Source organism: Pinus tabuliformis, chromosome 4_2, assembly GCF_031772625.1.
Source record: "Pinus tabuliformis cultivar Carrire ecotype Pingquan chromosome 4_2, CPIR1, whole genome shotgun sequence".
NCBI classification, from domain to species: domain Eukaryota; kingdom Viridiplantae; phylum Streptophyta; class Pinopsida; order Pinales; family Pinaceae; genus Pinus; species Pinus tabuliformis.
Genome location: NC_142304.1, coordinates 376,940,427 through 376,956,848, shown reverse-complemented (window position 1 = coordinate 376,956,848; position 16,422 = coordinate 376,940,427). Strand labels below are relative to the sequence as shown.

Sequence of the window (16,422 nt, the reverse complement as noted above, 5' to 3'; positions counted from 1 at the left end):
TGTTTTGTTTTTTTTTTTTTTTGTTAACTTCTAGATTCAAATTTTTTATTTTAATTTTGATGCTTCTCATTTTCCTTTTATTTGTTTTTTTATGACTTTTTTTTATGTTTTTCATTATTTTGATTTTTATTTTTTTTAATCTAAAAAATTAAAAATTTTAAAAACCTTTAAAAATCTAAAAAATCTAAAAATCTAAAAAATAAAATTAAAAATCTAAATAGTTTAAATTTTTTTCATTTTGTGAGTATGAGATTACTAAGGAATTAAATTATAAGAGGACTTACACTTTTGCATTTAAAAAATTAAATTTGTATGTGGCCTATGGCCCATTAAAAATTTTAATTTATTAAAGTCCTTTTGATTTTTTATTTTTTTGTCACATTAAAAAATTTTAAATTTGATTCATAAGCCTAACACATTAAGTTTGCCTAAGGGATAATTAAACTATTAATCTAAAGTTCCTTGGTGTGTTTTGTGTTAAGTGTAAGATTTTAAATTATGTGGTAGTGATTTCTCTATTGTCAAGAGTGATTAATGTTTTAAAATCATAAGAGAAAGATAATTAATTCTAGATTTGGGTTATTAATGAAAATCATTTTAAATCTGGAATCATTGCTTAGTATTTAAATTTAATATTTCTTCATGGGATTTAATTGCTAGAAACTCTTGCATGATAATGCTTTGAGCATTAACATTTAATCATTCATGATCGTCACTATTCATCACATTTGAAAATTGCTCAGGATAACTTGTTTTTACTTAGTCTATGATTAATTGAATATAAAGGCACTGGCCTATAATTATTTTTATCTTGTGGTTGTGTCTTATTTTAATCTATCCATCTCAGTTGACCAAATTTTTTTCTAAATTCATTAAGTTGTTGATCTTTAAGTCTCCTAGCATCTGTGTTTCACAAGCCATTCTCATTCATTCAACTTAGGAACTAGCGCCCTTGACTTGTCTAAGCATTTTCACGGTGCCTAGACACTTTTTGCGACAACAAGGCATATACACAAACTTTTACCCACAAAAAGGAAAAGGGTTATGAAAAAAAAAACTAGGAATAAACAGAGGGGATCCAACATCAACTTATCTTCCAACCATCATCTCTATTAAGTGTCTTGGACCTTTTTTCAATATCAATTTCATCGCTAAACTTACGGTGATGGAAGTGATCAAACTCGGCAATATTAATAGATATGACAGTTAGAAGGTAAGCCAATGTTGGATCCCCCCTCTAGCTTTATTATTATTATTATTATTATTATTATTATTATTTTTGTGGTTAAAAGTTTGTGTATACCGCCTCCCTCCCCCACCCCACTTTCCTTCTTCCTTTATTAATTTTATTTTAGTAATATAAAAGATGTTAATTACTTTTATAATTCTGATTATCTTAATCATTTATTATTCATTTAATTTGATTTTAGTCATTCTTTTATTAATTTATTATATTTTTGAACCTAGAGGCTCATTCTACAACCTAGAATGAGGGGATGTGTAAGTCTGTCCATCAAGTCAAAATGTGTCGCTTTAAAATTAAAAAAAAAAAAAAATGCTCTAAATAAGAAAATAATGCTGGCTATAATAAAAAATGAATATGTGGTAAAGTAATTAGAAGTAAAAAAAATGTGTGAGTATGATGTGTAAACTTTATACTTTTCAAAAATATTTGAACAAGAGGTTTAAATTAACTATTTGAAGATATATGTTAGCTAATTTATCTCGATATCAACTCCATATCATGATAATGATGATGATGGTGATGGTTAATGTCCACTAAGACCAAACTTTGGTCTATCGGACCTAAAGAAACAAATTATTTAGTTTTATTTAAGATTTTATTCCTATGCTCAAAAAACTTGGAATATAATGTTAAAATAAAATATTTTAATGTTGCATATAATAAAATATTCAATATGTGTTATAAATCAAATATTTCAATATGAATTAATATTGAAATATACTTAAAAATATATTAATAATAAAAAACAATTTAAACAATGAAAAATTACACATTGTATTTGTATCTCTATCGAAGTTTGCACATGAAAATATTTTATCCCTCTCGGCTCATGTTAGATCCATACTTAATATGGATCTATGCTAGTATTATTTTTTCATCTCTCTAAGATGGAGTTATGTTGGTATTATTTTTTCATCTCTATAAGTTGGATCTATGCTGGTATTATTTTTTCATCTCTATATTATTATTGTTCATGTATATAATTTTATTTCTTATTTTATTTTATTTTATTTGGTATGATTCATTTGTTCTCTCTAATTTTTTCTACTTATATATTATTCTTTGAATTTCGGTAAATTTCTTTTATTGATTTCTAATTTCCATTTTAATTTTGTTTTAATCTTTTCGGTTTGGATTCTTTAATATTTTTCCTATTTTTAGGGCTTTTACTTTAATTTTTATTTTCTAATTTTGACTTTATTATTTCAGTTGTTCCTTTTGATTAAATATTAGATAAATAAATAAATATCTCTCTTCTTATGTATTATTCTTTGACTTTTGGTTAATTTCTTTTATTGATTTCTAATTTCCATTTTAATTTTATATTTTTGTATTCCCTTTTATTTGGATTCTTTAATATTTTTCCTATTTTTGAGGGATTTTTCTTTTATTTTTATTTTCTAATTTTTTACTTTATTATTTTGTTCTAACATTTCTTTGATTAAATAATGGATAAATGAATAAACAAATAAACAAAAAAATTGATTGTTGGAATTAAGTCATTGAATCTCTACTACTTATTAGTTCTCTAGTTTAGATATCCATTTATGTCATGATTGTTATACACCATTTTTTCACATTCGATCAATAGGCCTCCTAATGGGATCAATCAACATCCTATTCCCCCTTGTCATCATCTTGCACAAAGCCCTAAGCATGCCTCTTTCATTCCCCAGAGTTTCTGCCTGAAACTGCATCATTTGAGCTAGTTTTAGGACCAACACTCCCTAGCCTCTTGTCAGACAAAGTTCACCTACAAGTTGCTCCAATGTGGATTCCATTGATCACCTATAGGTTTCTCCCCTTTACACCTGCATTGGTTCTAGAAATTTGGGAAAAAGAAAGAAATTCTGGAAGCTTCCTCTTCCAAAAACTTCCAAAATTTATTATAACCATTTACCTTAGATAAAACATTTGTATCCTATCCTACCCTACTTTGGAGTTTCCATCCCTTATCCTTTGATCCCATCCTCCCATCAAAGGTGGATCTAAAACCTTAGATTGGTAACTGGATAAGAACTCCCAACTTACCCCACTCCTTTATATATTTACAACTTTCCATATGCAAGAGGTGGTTTTTTGGAGAGTGATTCTACCCTTATGCTACTATTGTGAGAGGTTTCATTTCATGCATTTAGGTTGATTGCAGGTGAACATTGTGATAAGGAAAGGATAAGTCAAACTGGAGGAGCTCTTCTATAAGATCAACATCTGTTTATGGTTGTAATTCCTTCCATTTATATTAATGCAAAGAATTCTCCATTTTCCTATATGTGATGTTGTTATTTCATGTATTTCAATACCATGTTGATATATTGAATAGAGTATTTAGATGATATTGCATAGATCTTGTAGTTTCTTGACTTGTGTTATTTGATTATGGAGGTTCTAATTTTGGCAGTCAGAGCTGAAATTGTAGCATTCAAGCTAAATAAGGAGTGAAGTCCATGACAAATTCCATGTAGGCTTCATTCCATCATCTATTTACTTTAAGGAAAGAATTGGGTTCCTTGTTTCTCTATTGTTCTAGGTTAGCCACCAAAACTAGGGGAGATACTTTTATCTACAATCATAAATCCTGCATAAAAAATTGCCGACCATACTGGGGAACAGTGTATTCCCTTGGTGGTTCCTTTTTCCATTGTGTTTGATTACCTCTTTGATAGAATTTTGTTGCTTTACGCAGCCAAGAACAGACCTAGGAAGTCATTTCATTGAGTCTCTTTATGCAATTTTTTTGTCGAAATCCTCTACCCTGCACCAACGCTTCCCCAGTGCCTCTGAAAAATCACTGCACCTCACCTGGGCCCACTCTATACTAGCATTGTAAAGCACTGGTGCCTCTTCTACACCAGCGTTGGCCCCTATTTTTGTACAAAACTTTCCCTTGTTTTTAGTGTCTCTTTGATCATCCTACTTCCAGTTGACCTTCCGTGAGTCTTAAATGTCGTGTCGTCTCTCTGAAGCCTCCATTTGGTTTTCATTTGTGTTTGATTGCCTTTGGTAAAAACTAGTTTTGAATTTTCTTTGTTCTTATAATTTGGTCGCTTGCAAACTGATTACGTTTGGTCATTGACCATTGGGATGAATTGTTGTTTTAGTCCTCATTCTAAAAATTTCATTTGACTCAATGATTAAACATTTTCATCTTAGTTTTCTTCATTTCGAAAATTAAGTGTGTTGAAAAGAAAAAAACTGCATTGGAATTTAGTTTTTTGTATGTGCATTGATATAGGAACAGTTACATTGAAAGGGAGATTGCATCTTGCATTGTGTTTACTGCATGTTTTATGTTGCATACTGATTGTTTCTTCCTTTCCTTAGTTATATTTTCATTGAAATATAAAGATTTCCATTTTCTCATGCTAGATTTGCATTTTAGGATATTCAGGTGACATTCATGGTGTGCCCAAAGCTGAAACTTAATCAAATATAAACACTAAAAAAATTTGAATCAACCTAAGGAGAATTTGTAACATTAACACAAACACTTAGAGGTCTAAGCTAGATACATGTTCTGGTGTCATTAAATGTAGGATCTCTCATTGTTTGTCGGCATTACATCCCAGGAGTGAAATCTCGTTCCACGTATGTGAGTCTATAGGATTGTTCTCCACATACCTTTGGGTATATTCGACAACGCTCCATGCATGAAAAGTATATAGGAACACTCTCATTGAATGGTTATGCATTAGACAACACTACTACAGACTGCACTCCCACTTACAGTCGAGTATATTTTGGGAGTCCCCTATAGGTTTTTGTCCATCCATAGGTAATCGAGTTTGCCACCTTGTATACTATGATACACCAAACACAACATTCAGGGAGATTGGATGTCGTATGTTAAGTCCTTAGTTCTCCAAGGTGTATATTGTAGTTCATGGTTGCTTGATAAACCTTTATGCCTAGTTACCCATTTGTTTTGTTTGTATCTTTAATTTCTAAAATAAATTAATTGACCATGGAACAACATCCTCCCCGTGGAACAACTCCTTAGTGGATCTTTGGTTGAGACTAATGGAAACAATTTTGGAGTCTACCAATAAAGGGAACCCCTCTGATGGGAATCCTGGTCCTTTTCCTTCTTTTGGAAATATTGGTGCTCCTTCTATGGCAATGTTGTACCTTTTCATATTTAAATATAGTTACCGATCAAATGAGAACTATTACCCCAAAATGGGTACTCCAGCCCAAAACCGCAAAAAACATGAAAAAATAGGTTGAAAACGAAAAGTGTTGATGCTAGAATAACATTGTTTTTTTGGTACATTTTCAACATTTTTAAAAATGGCGATTAAAACCAAATTTTAACCATTATTTTGTGTGCAAAAAACACCCTCAAAAAATTTGTTGATGTTGGAATAAAGTTTTTTTTTTCAAGGGTTAATTTTCAACATTTTTTAATAATGACGTTAAAAATAAAATATCATGACTCTGAAAATCTTTAAATTTCCAACAATTTTCAAGCATGAACTTGAGAAAAAATAATTATAACTGTTTTCAACCATAGCATTAAAGATAAGATATTCATGACTTACAAAAACATTAAAATAACGACAATTTTTCAACCATGGAATTAAAAACAAAGATTATGACTACAAAAAAAAAATTAAGTTTTCAAAATATTTCAAACATTAAATTATGGAATATATATATATATATATATATATATATATATATATATATGTGTGTGTGTGTGTGTGTGTGTGTGACTAAAAAACCTTAAAAAAAAAGAAAGAAAAAACAAAATTAACTTGTAAAAATAAAAAACTAAAAAAAATAAAAAAATAAAAAATATCAAATAATTCAAATATTCAAAAAAAAAACACAAAAAATAATACAAGAAAACAAATTTTCAAATATTGCAAAAAAATAAAAACACAAAATTTAAAAAATAATAATAATAAGTAATAAACATAAAGTAAAACATAAAAAATAAATTAAGAAAGCTATAAATTGTAAAAAAAATCCAAATTTACTCATAAAATTTAATAATTAAAAAAAAAAAAATTAAAAACAAAAAAATAAATTAAAAAATGAAAAATATTTCAAAATTTTAACGTAATTTAAGAAAAAAGTTAACAAAAACAAATAAAAAACATTTTTTTTGAAGTTAAAAAAAAATACAAACAAAATAATTAAAAAAATGAAAATGAATGTAAAAATGATAACAAAATTAAAGTACAAAAAAAAAGAAAAACAAACAAACAAACAAAACAACTTGTCCTGATGATGAACCACACTGGTTGGTTCGAAACGCGTCGACAAAAGTTTTTCTATGTGATTTTTGCCAAAGATTCCTCAAACAAAACAAAACAAAACAATATATATATATATATATATATATATATATATATATATATATATATATATATATATATATATATATATATATATATATATATATATATATATTCTCCGTAAAAAATATTAAAAAAAAATAAATTTAAAATAAATTAAAAATAAATAAAAATAAATAAAAATAAAAAAATTGAAAAATAAAACCGAAAAAAATCCTTGGTGTGGCAGGGGTCGATTCTGGGAATCAGCTCATGCCACCCCAAGGCCCGATTTAAAAAAACAAATAAGTAAATTGAAAAAAAAGAAAAGAAAAAAAGACCCTAGGTGGTAGGGGTTGATTTTGGGAGTCGCCCCCTGTCACTCCAGGATAGATTTAAAAATAATAATAATAATAATAATATTGAAAACAAAAAACTGAAAAAAAAAGGCCGTCGGGGTGGCAGGGGCCAATCCCTGGAATCGTCCCTTACCACGCGAGGGCATTTTTTTTGTTTTTTTTCAATTTTTTTTCCCTGCGACCCTATTGGCCCTTGCCACCCCTAGGTCGGTTGGGACATGGGGTTGGACTTAGAAAGGGCTACGTGCAACTCCCTCTCTCGCCACACCTGCAACCCAACTGTCCCGGGGGTGGCAGGGGCTGATTCCCAGAATCGGCTGCTACCACCCCAGGGTCGGCTAGGAAATGGATGTGTGCGAGGAGGGAGCTACGCAGCTCCCTTTGTGCCCACCCCCATGGTCAAACAAGTCGTGGGGTGGTAGGGGCTGATTCCTGGAATCGGCCCCTGCCACCCCAGTTTTTTTTAAATGATTTATATTCTAATGTTTCTATTTAATATTTAATTTTTGTTCTTTAAAATTTTTTTATTTTAATGCCTATTTTTTTATTATTTTTTATATTTTTTTCCTTTTAATTTTCCTTTATTTTTTTCATTTTAATTTTATTTTTTAACTTTAAAAAAAATTGTTTTTTTTTTGTTCATTTCTTTATTTTTTTCTTAAATTGTGTCGTATTTTTTAAATATTTTCCCTTTGTTTTTTTTTACGACTAATTTTTTTTTTTTTTTTTACATTTTATAGGTTTGTTTTTTGTCTTTTGTATATATTTTTTATATTTTTTTTGACATGTTTTTTATTTTTTATTTTATGTTTTAGTACTTGTATTATTTTTTGTGTTTTTTTGTTGTTCTTATTTTTTCTGGATATTTGAATTTTTTATATTTTTTATTTTTTTTTACAAGTTATTTTATTTTTTTAACCTTTTTATTGTTTTTTTGTTTTTGTTTTATATATATATATATATATCTATTTGAATTTTTTTGTCATGTTTTTTTTTTTTTTTTTTTTTTTTATGTTTTATTATCAACATGAAAATCACCAACATTAAAAAAATATCTACACTTAAAACATTAGAAAATTTAAAGTATAAAAAATAAGTCCTCTAAACAAAAAGGGTTGATATTGCATTAGCACTTTTCAAAATCAAGATGTAAATCACTAACAAAAAAAAATGTTCATACTAGATACAAAAAAAAATTAAAGTGTCAAAAATAAGCCCTCTAAAAAAATTTGTGTTAATGTTGCATCAACACTTTTCAAAATGAGCATAAAAATCACTAACAAAAAAAAGTTCATACTAGATACATAAAAAAAATTAAAGTGTCAAAAATAAACCCTCTAAAAAAATTTGTGTTGATGTTGCATCAACATTTTTCAAAATCAGCATGAAAATCACTAACATTTAAAAAAAATTGTTCATACTTGATACATAAGAAAATTTAAAGTGCCAAAAATATGCTCCAAAAAAAATTGCTTATTCTGAATCACCACTTTTCAAAATCAAGTGATTTCTTGTTACCTCAAAAAAATGGGTACTAGGTCATTTTCTCGTGTGATCAGTGACTATGTTTTTACCATTGGTTTGATAATTTGGTTATTTTTTACCCCTATGGTTCCAAATATCCAAACTGTTTCTCAACTATGTTCTCCTCCACTTGAACAAAATCAACCTCATGTTGATCCTAAAGTTGGCCCTTTACCTTCTTCACCTATTGTTTCTTCATCCCTTTCTTCCTCTTCGCCTAGTGAAAGTCTTGATTCTAGTAACCTGGAAGCTAAGAAGAAGAAGAAAAGGACAAAGAAGAAGAAGAAAAATAAGCAGGGGGAAACCAAGCAATCATTGCTATAGATGCAAATAGTACAGAAAAATCTTCCAATCAGCCCCATAAACTTAAATTCCCTTTCATGTTATGTAAGGGTGACCACCTTCTTAGAGATTGTCCTAGTATTCCCATGGTATTAGAAGTGTGGTCCATAGGCTCACATCGGCCTTTGTCGTTAGCTTTTGGATATCATGATGGTGACAAACCCTCAAATGACGATCGTAAGGTCCACGGGAAAAAGGGTAAAGTCAAATTTCCTTGTAATTTATGTCAAGGGAATCATCCTATTCACCTTTTTCTTTATATGGATGAAGCCTCAAAAGTGTTGGAAAACCTTACATATTCTCAGCCACGACTTCTAGCTCATTACTGGAAGATTTCTCCTAATCCTCCACTAGTTGATTAAGTGACTGATCAGAATATGAATCCAATCAATCCTGCTTTCTCCGAACATGAATCCCATGAGTCTGTTCCTGAGCAACCATTGGTTAAGAAAATGGTTGACTCTATTCCAGCTTCAGCTGATCATACCTTTCTCGTAGATAGAATTTCATACCACTCAGGTTCTTCTCATTTCTTCAGGTTCTAATGAACTGGGGGATAGTTCTCCCATTCGCATGGGATTGGGGGGAAATACTCTAATTCCCATAACACTAGAGAGTAGTTCCCCCATTAACAGAAGGGGGAAGTTCTCTCGTTTTGACATTACCCTATCCAAGTAGTATGGTCACTTCCTTTGATTGGAGTCGACTGGCAGGATATTGTCTTCCTCTTTACGTTCCCTTCCAGATCATAGTACAGGCTTATAATTTGGTCGTACCTAGCATAATCGTAGATGAATGTGCATCTATTAGTATTTTGTCCTAAACTACTTGGCAAGGTTTAGGCTCTCCACAACTTGTTCCCTTTACCCAAAATCTATTTGATTTTAACAAAGGAACTAATCAACCATTAGGGATCCTTCCTAAGTTACCTATTACTTTGGGAGGAAAGACAGTCTATATCGATGTGATGATAGTCTAAGGCCCTTTCAATTTTAATTTACTCCTTGGGCATGACTATGTTTATATTAAGGGAGCTCTTGTCTCTTCACTCTTTCATGTGATGTGTTTCCCGCATGAAGGGAGAATCATTACTATTGACCAGCTTTTGTTCGTTGGTCCTAATTTGACTCCAATTCAACCAACTTCCCTAAATGGCCCTTATATGTAAACGGTGTCTCTCCCGCTACAAATTAATTATGTGGCAGCCTGTTCCATGCCTATATCTACTAATGATCTAGTAGGTGATGTAGTGCAATATTTACTGTGATAATTAGAGTTTGATCTATCCATTAGATCATTTGATACCTTCCAGAGTGTTTCTTTCCCATCTGATGAGAACCTCTTAGAAACCATGGCCTCCTAGAAGTCATGACCAACGTCCCTGCAGCAGAGTTCCTTGTCTTGTGTTAGGCTCTTTAAAAAATTAATCAAGGTTCTTCAGAGCAAAGTTCCTTTTCTTGTGTCAAGCTCGTTAAAAATGAAACAAGGTCTATGAGCATAGTTCTTTTATTTTGTCAAGATCGTTAAAATATGAAACATATCCCCTTTCAATTAGAGTCTTTGATTACATCTCATAAATTCCCCGTGGAGTATTTCACTTGATCTCATAAATGAACCTTCATTCCATCCACCTATTAGTACCCAGTAGTCTAATTAGGTGCATGAAATGAAGCTTTGAGGGAGGGGGCATGTATCTCAAATTGATTCATTATGTTGGGGGCATGCAAACTTGTTCCAAACATAGGTTTTATATGTTCCAAGATTTTGTAAAACTAAAACCAATTTCAAGTATAGTTTTGCATGTTTCAAGATTGTGTAAAAAATAAAACCATTCTCATCCTATCTCTTGTGATTTCCATTTCTATTAGCCTATTTTTTCTAGATGAACCTTGGTTTTCTCATTCCATCGTCACCATCTACTTGGCTGATCATACACTTTCACTTGGTTGTTTTACCCTTTCTTAAGGAATTGCTATGATGACTAGTCTTATTAGCCTGTCCCTTGACCTTTGTATGTTTTCAGCAATTCCATCATGACCAGAACTAGTTTTTACCCTTTATACCATTCGTTCCTCCAAGAGGAGTCCTCTTTTATCTCTTTTCAATCTCCCAAAATATGAAAATATTGTTGAGGACTTGTCTTTTCGAACTCATATATGTGAATGAAAAGACGTTCACTTAGTATAAATTTAACCCTTTTCTGGACTAAGATAAACTATATACGAAAAGGGAATACCTTAGTCGAACGTAGCTAAGAGGTTCTCTTGAGTATTTTTTTCTACCTTTTTAGACTTGAGAGACTATCTATGAAAAGGGACATTTAGAGTTTTTTTTTCACATCTTTTTCAAACACTCTAAACATGAAAAATATGTCGATTTTTACCTTTGCTAGACTCTTAAAACATCAAACAATGATGGACTTGTCAAACATGACAAGGTTGAACCTCTCCTTCTTAGGGTTCATTAAATATACTCAGAGGGATTCATATGAAGGGTAAACTTACAAATCAAGCATATGTTATCCTCCTCAAGCTTCTTAAAAAATAAACAGGTACTGAACAATATGGTTGGGGAAATTGGGAAAACAAGATATTCCATTTTCTAATGGCAGCAAGTCACTCTTGAACAAAAACTCTTCCACTTCATCTATGTGGTTTTTGGGTTGAGTAATTTGCTTGTATTTTGGTTATGGTATCGTTCTCAGAGACTTCATTTTGGTTTTGGATCAATGTTGCGAACTCCACTCAATTTTGTTGGTGTGTTCAAGAGAAGTCATTCAGTTAATATCAATTACAATGCTCTTAAGCCTTCATTCTATGTTTTTGTTTCTTGATCTAGTTCCATATCAGTATCATTCTGCCTCAATCATAATACTCATTTCATGTCATTGATTGGGGATACATCGAGGCCCTCCTGCAACGGGTTTCTCCCTGTCGACATCAACACATTATCCAGTAAGTTAACTTAGAAACAACCCTTTAGTACCTTGGTGCTTTCATACATCAATGACAAGCTTCCTTACTCTTGGTGACAGGTTTACATCAATGGAAAATTTCTTTTCTCTTGGTGATAGGTTTACATCAATGGCCTTCAACTGAAAGACTCTTTATGGTGTTCGAAATCAACTCATTTATTCGCACCATACGGATTGTATTGTAGTACCTTGAGAGCCATTAACATCATTGATGGTTTCTCTCATGTTTTTTAATGGCTTACATCATCATCCAGTAATAAAATGGTGTCTACCATGTTAAAACTCACCTCATTGATTCACATGGTTAGAATCGTATGTTGGTTGGTCATGTGAAGGAGATAGAAGACCCCAGATCTAGTTTCATCCATCCAGGTTGCATTTCAGGAGTTATACAAAGATCACAATGCATGATGGCCATGATCATATAAACAGTCATCCAGTCATGGGTCCACTAATTATTATCTATGGATATGTCTTTTGATCATTTTACATGTTATGTTAGCTTATGTGCTAAGTATGGGTATTCCTCCCTCAACAACAAAGATGTCATGATGAAAATGTATTGTAACAGATGAAGCTCACTGGTTTTTCTTAATCCTGACTTGTCACAAGGTAAAGCACTTCATTCATCAGTCATCATTTCCAACTTTTCACTTTAGGGGTTGATCTATTATAGGCCATTTTGTCACATCCAATCAATAGGCCTTCTAATGGGATCAATCAACATCCTATTACACCTTGTCATCATCTTGCACAAATCCCTAAGCATGCCTCTTTCATTCCTCAGAGTTTCTGCCTGAGACTGCATCATCTGAGGTAGTTTTAGTACAAACTCTCCTTGGCCTCTTGTTAGACAACGTTCAACTATATCTTGCTCCACTATGGCCTGCATTGATCACCTACAGGTTGCTCCCCTTTGCACTTGCATTGGTTCTAGAAATTCAAGGAAAAGAGAGAAATTTCAGAAGTTTCCTCTTCCAGAAACTTCTAGAATTTGTTACAAACATTTACCTTAGATAAAAAAATTCAGATCATATCCTACCCTACTTTGGAGTTTCCATCCCTTATCCTTTTATTCCATCCTCCCATCAAAAGTGAGTCTAAAACCTTAGATTTATAATTGGATAAGAACTCCCAACTTACGCCATTCCTCCATATATTTACAACCTTCCATATGCAAGAGGTTGGTTTTTGGAGAGTGATTCTACCCTTATGTTGTTGTTATGAGAGGTTTCATTTCATGCATTTAGGGTGATTGGAGGTGTACATTGTGACAAGGAAAGGACAAGTCAGCCTAGAGGAGCTCTTGTACAAGATCAACTTCTATTTATGGTTGTAACTCCTTCCATTTATATTGATGCAAAGATTTATCTATTTCCCTATATGTGATGTTGTTATTTCATGTATTTCAATACCCTTTTGATCTATTGAATAGAGTATTTATATGACACTCCATAGATCTCATAGTTTATTGGCTTGTGTTATATGATTGTGCAGGTTATAATTTTGGTAATCGGAGCTAGAATTGGAGCATTCAAGCTAAATAATGAGTGAAGCCCACGATGAATTCAAGGTAGGCTTCATTCCGTCATCTATTTACTTTAAGGAAAGCATTAGGTTCCTTGTTTCTATATTGTTCTGGGTTAGCCACCAAACCTAGGGGAGATACCTTTGTTCGCAATCGTAAATCTCGCATAAAATTGATGATGAACCACATTAAGTGGTTGAAATTATTTGACATGAAAATATATGTGATTTCATCCTGAGCTAAAAATAAATAAATAATGGTATAAATCATGAATCGCAGAAGCATGCATTCTAAGAGTAAAATATGTAATCAAACACAGGATTTCAAATCTTTCCACACTATCTTTTAACATTGTTGGACTTCTACCAGTGCAACCCAGGACCTCCATAATTAGTTAACCCCTGCTTTCAAGATGTTAGTACCAGGCCATGCATCTCATGCATTTCATGCTTTAACATTCTCATATAGTCTATAACGTATGCATAGTAACATGCATAGTATTGTAATCAAAACTAAGTTAGTTCTCTATAATAATAAATATTTCATGTCGGTTATTGCATGAACATATCATTGAACCAATCAATTGTTCCAACACCTTTACACAATGACAGACAACACATTGGTCAATCAAATATACAATAAATTCATAAACAATGCCATCAACACACAATTTCAAACCCGAAATATATATATATATATATATATATATATATATATATATATATATATATATATATATATATATATATATATATAATAAAGATAAAATTGATAATAATGATAATAATATGGGATTTACTATATAAAATAGTAAGTATGGTTTTCTTTTGTGAATAGTGAAGGCGCATCTGGTGTAGTGGTATCATAGTACCCTCCCACGGTACTGACCAGGGTTCGATTCCCTGGATGCGCATGCTCAAATGGTACTAACAATGGTTTTGATTTTAAAAAATTGGTTTTCAGATGTACAATAATATCTATATATATTTCCCAAAAATATAGGAGCACTCTGTAAAAATCTCAATTATAAGACCAATTTGGCTTAAAGCATCAACAGATCACGCCCAGTGGGACTCAAACCCACAATCGCCTGATTAGAAGTCAGACGCCTTATCCATTAGGAGTGATAACTACAAGTGAGACTTGATTATAGTTTTCTATGGTTGGGTGGAGATTCATCGTCCCAAAATCATTTTCCCATTAGTTTTGAGATAAGTATCTCTCATGTACTCCTGAAATAAATATTATATATATATATATCTATATATATATATATATATTATATATATATATATATATATATATATATATATATATATGTATATATATATATATATATATATATATATATATATATATATATATATATATATATATATATATATATATATATAATATTCATTTCAGGAGTACATGAGAGATACTTATCTCAAAACTAACGGGAAAATGATTTTGGGACGATGAATCTCCACCCAACCATAGAAAACTATAATCAGGTCTTACTTGTATTTATCACTCCTGAGTTGGATTCCAGAGGTTGAGGGATATTTTTCTTCAAGGATCAAAACATCCAACAACTAAAATAGGGACTCTAGAGATCCATCCATCTCCACCACCAACTAAAAATAGAATCAACACAATGCAGAGGGATTCTAGAGACCAATGGTATCCACCCTTCCAAAACACAACACTTTAGTTCCACCCAAACCAGGGATTCCAAAATTCACATTAAAATCAAAACACAACATGGAAATATTTAGAAATCCTCTAGGAATTTTTCAGGATCAATTCCTCCATCCCATCCCTTAGGAATTTCATGAGAATCACCATATCCACTCATATATCTATATATATATATATATATATATATATGGGAAAATGATTTTGGGACGATGAATCTCCACCCAACCATAGAAAACTATAATCAGGTCTTACTTGTATTTATCACTCCCGAGTTGGATACCAGAGGTTGAGGGATATTTTTCTTCAAGGATCAAAACATCCAACAACTAAAATAGGGACTCTAGAGATCCATCCATCTCCACGACCAACTAAAAATAGAATCAACACAATGCACAGGGATTCTACAGACCAATGGTATCCACCCTTCCAAAACATCCAACAACTAAAATAGGGACTCTAGAGATCCATCCATCTCCACGACGAACTAAAAATAGAATCAACACAATGCACAAGGATTCTACAGACCAATGGTATCCACCCTTCCAAAACACAACAAGGAAATATTTAGAAATCCTCTAGGAAGTTTTCAGGATCAATTCCTCCATCCCATCCCTTAGGAATTTCATGAGAATCACCATATCCACTCATATATATATATATATATATATATATATATATATATATATATATATATATATAGATATATATATATATATATATATATATATATATATATATATATATTTCAGGAGTACATGAGAGATACTTATCTCAAAACTAATGGGAAAATGATTTTGCGACGATGAATCTCCACCCAACCATAGAAAACTATAATCAGGTCTCACTTGTATTTATCACTCCCGAGTTGGATACCAGAGGTTGAGGGATATTTTTCTTCAAGGATCAAAACATCCAACAACTAAAATAGGGACTCTAGAGATCCATCCATCTCCACCACCAACTAAAAATAGAATCAACACAATGCACAAGGATTCTAGAGACCAATGGTATCCACCCTTCCAAAACACAACACTTTAGTTCCACCCAAACCAGGGATTCGAAAATTCACATTAAAATCAAAACACAACAAGGAAATATTATGAAATCCTCTAGGAATTTTTCAGGATCAATTCCTCCATCCCATCCCTTAGGAATTTCATGAGAATCACCATATCTACTCTCTAGAACAATAGGGACTTAAGAGGAAATCAATTCCACGCCTAGGATTTATTCCTGCTCCCTTTCCAATAGAAAGAACTCTTTCCTATATGTTTTTCAATCCTCTATTGGAATTCAAATTTATCCTTTTCTCTCGTTGCCCCCAATCTTCTTTCCTTCAACCCAAAAGCCAACTAAATTTTTTTAGGAAAAAATCCTCTCTAATATTGTTCAAATTCCTTTCTTTATTTTCTCATGTCTCTACATGTTCCTCATGGAACATTCTTGTATGTATCTTTATATTCCTCATTGAATTTTTTTCATAT

The 16,422-nt window shown here is 31.5% G+C and overlaps 1 non-coding gene across 1 annotated transcript; it reads left to right on the top strand.

Annotated features, from left to right (window-relative positions):
* Window positions 1–14,097: 14,097 nt before the first annotated feature.
* TRNAG-CCC (transfer RNA glycine (anticodon CCC)) lies at window positions 14,098–14,168 on the top strand. Its single transcript has one exon. It is a non-coding gene; the product is annotated as a tRNA-Gly (tRNA).
* Window positions 14,169–16,422: the final 2,254 nt, after the last annotated feature.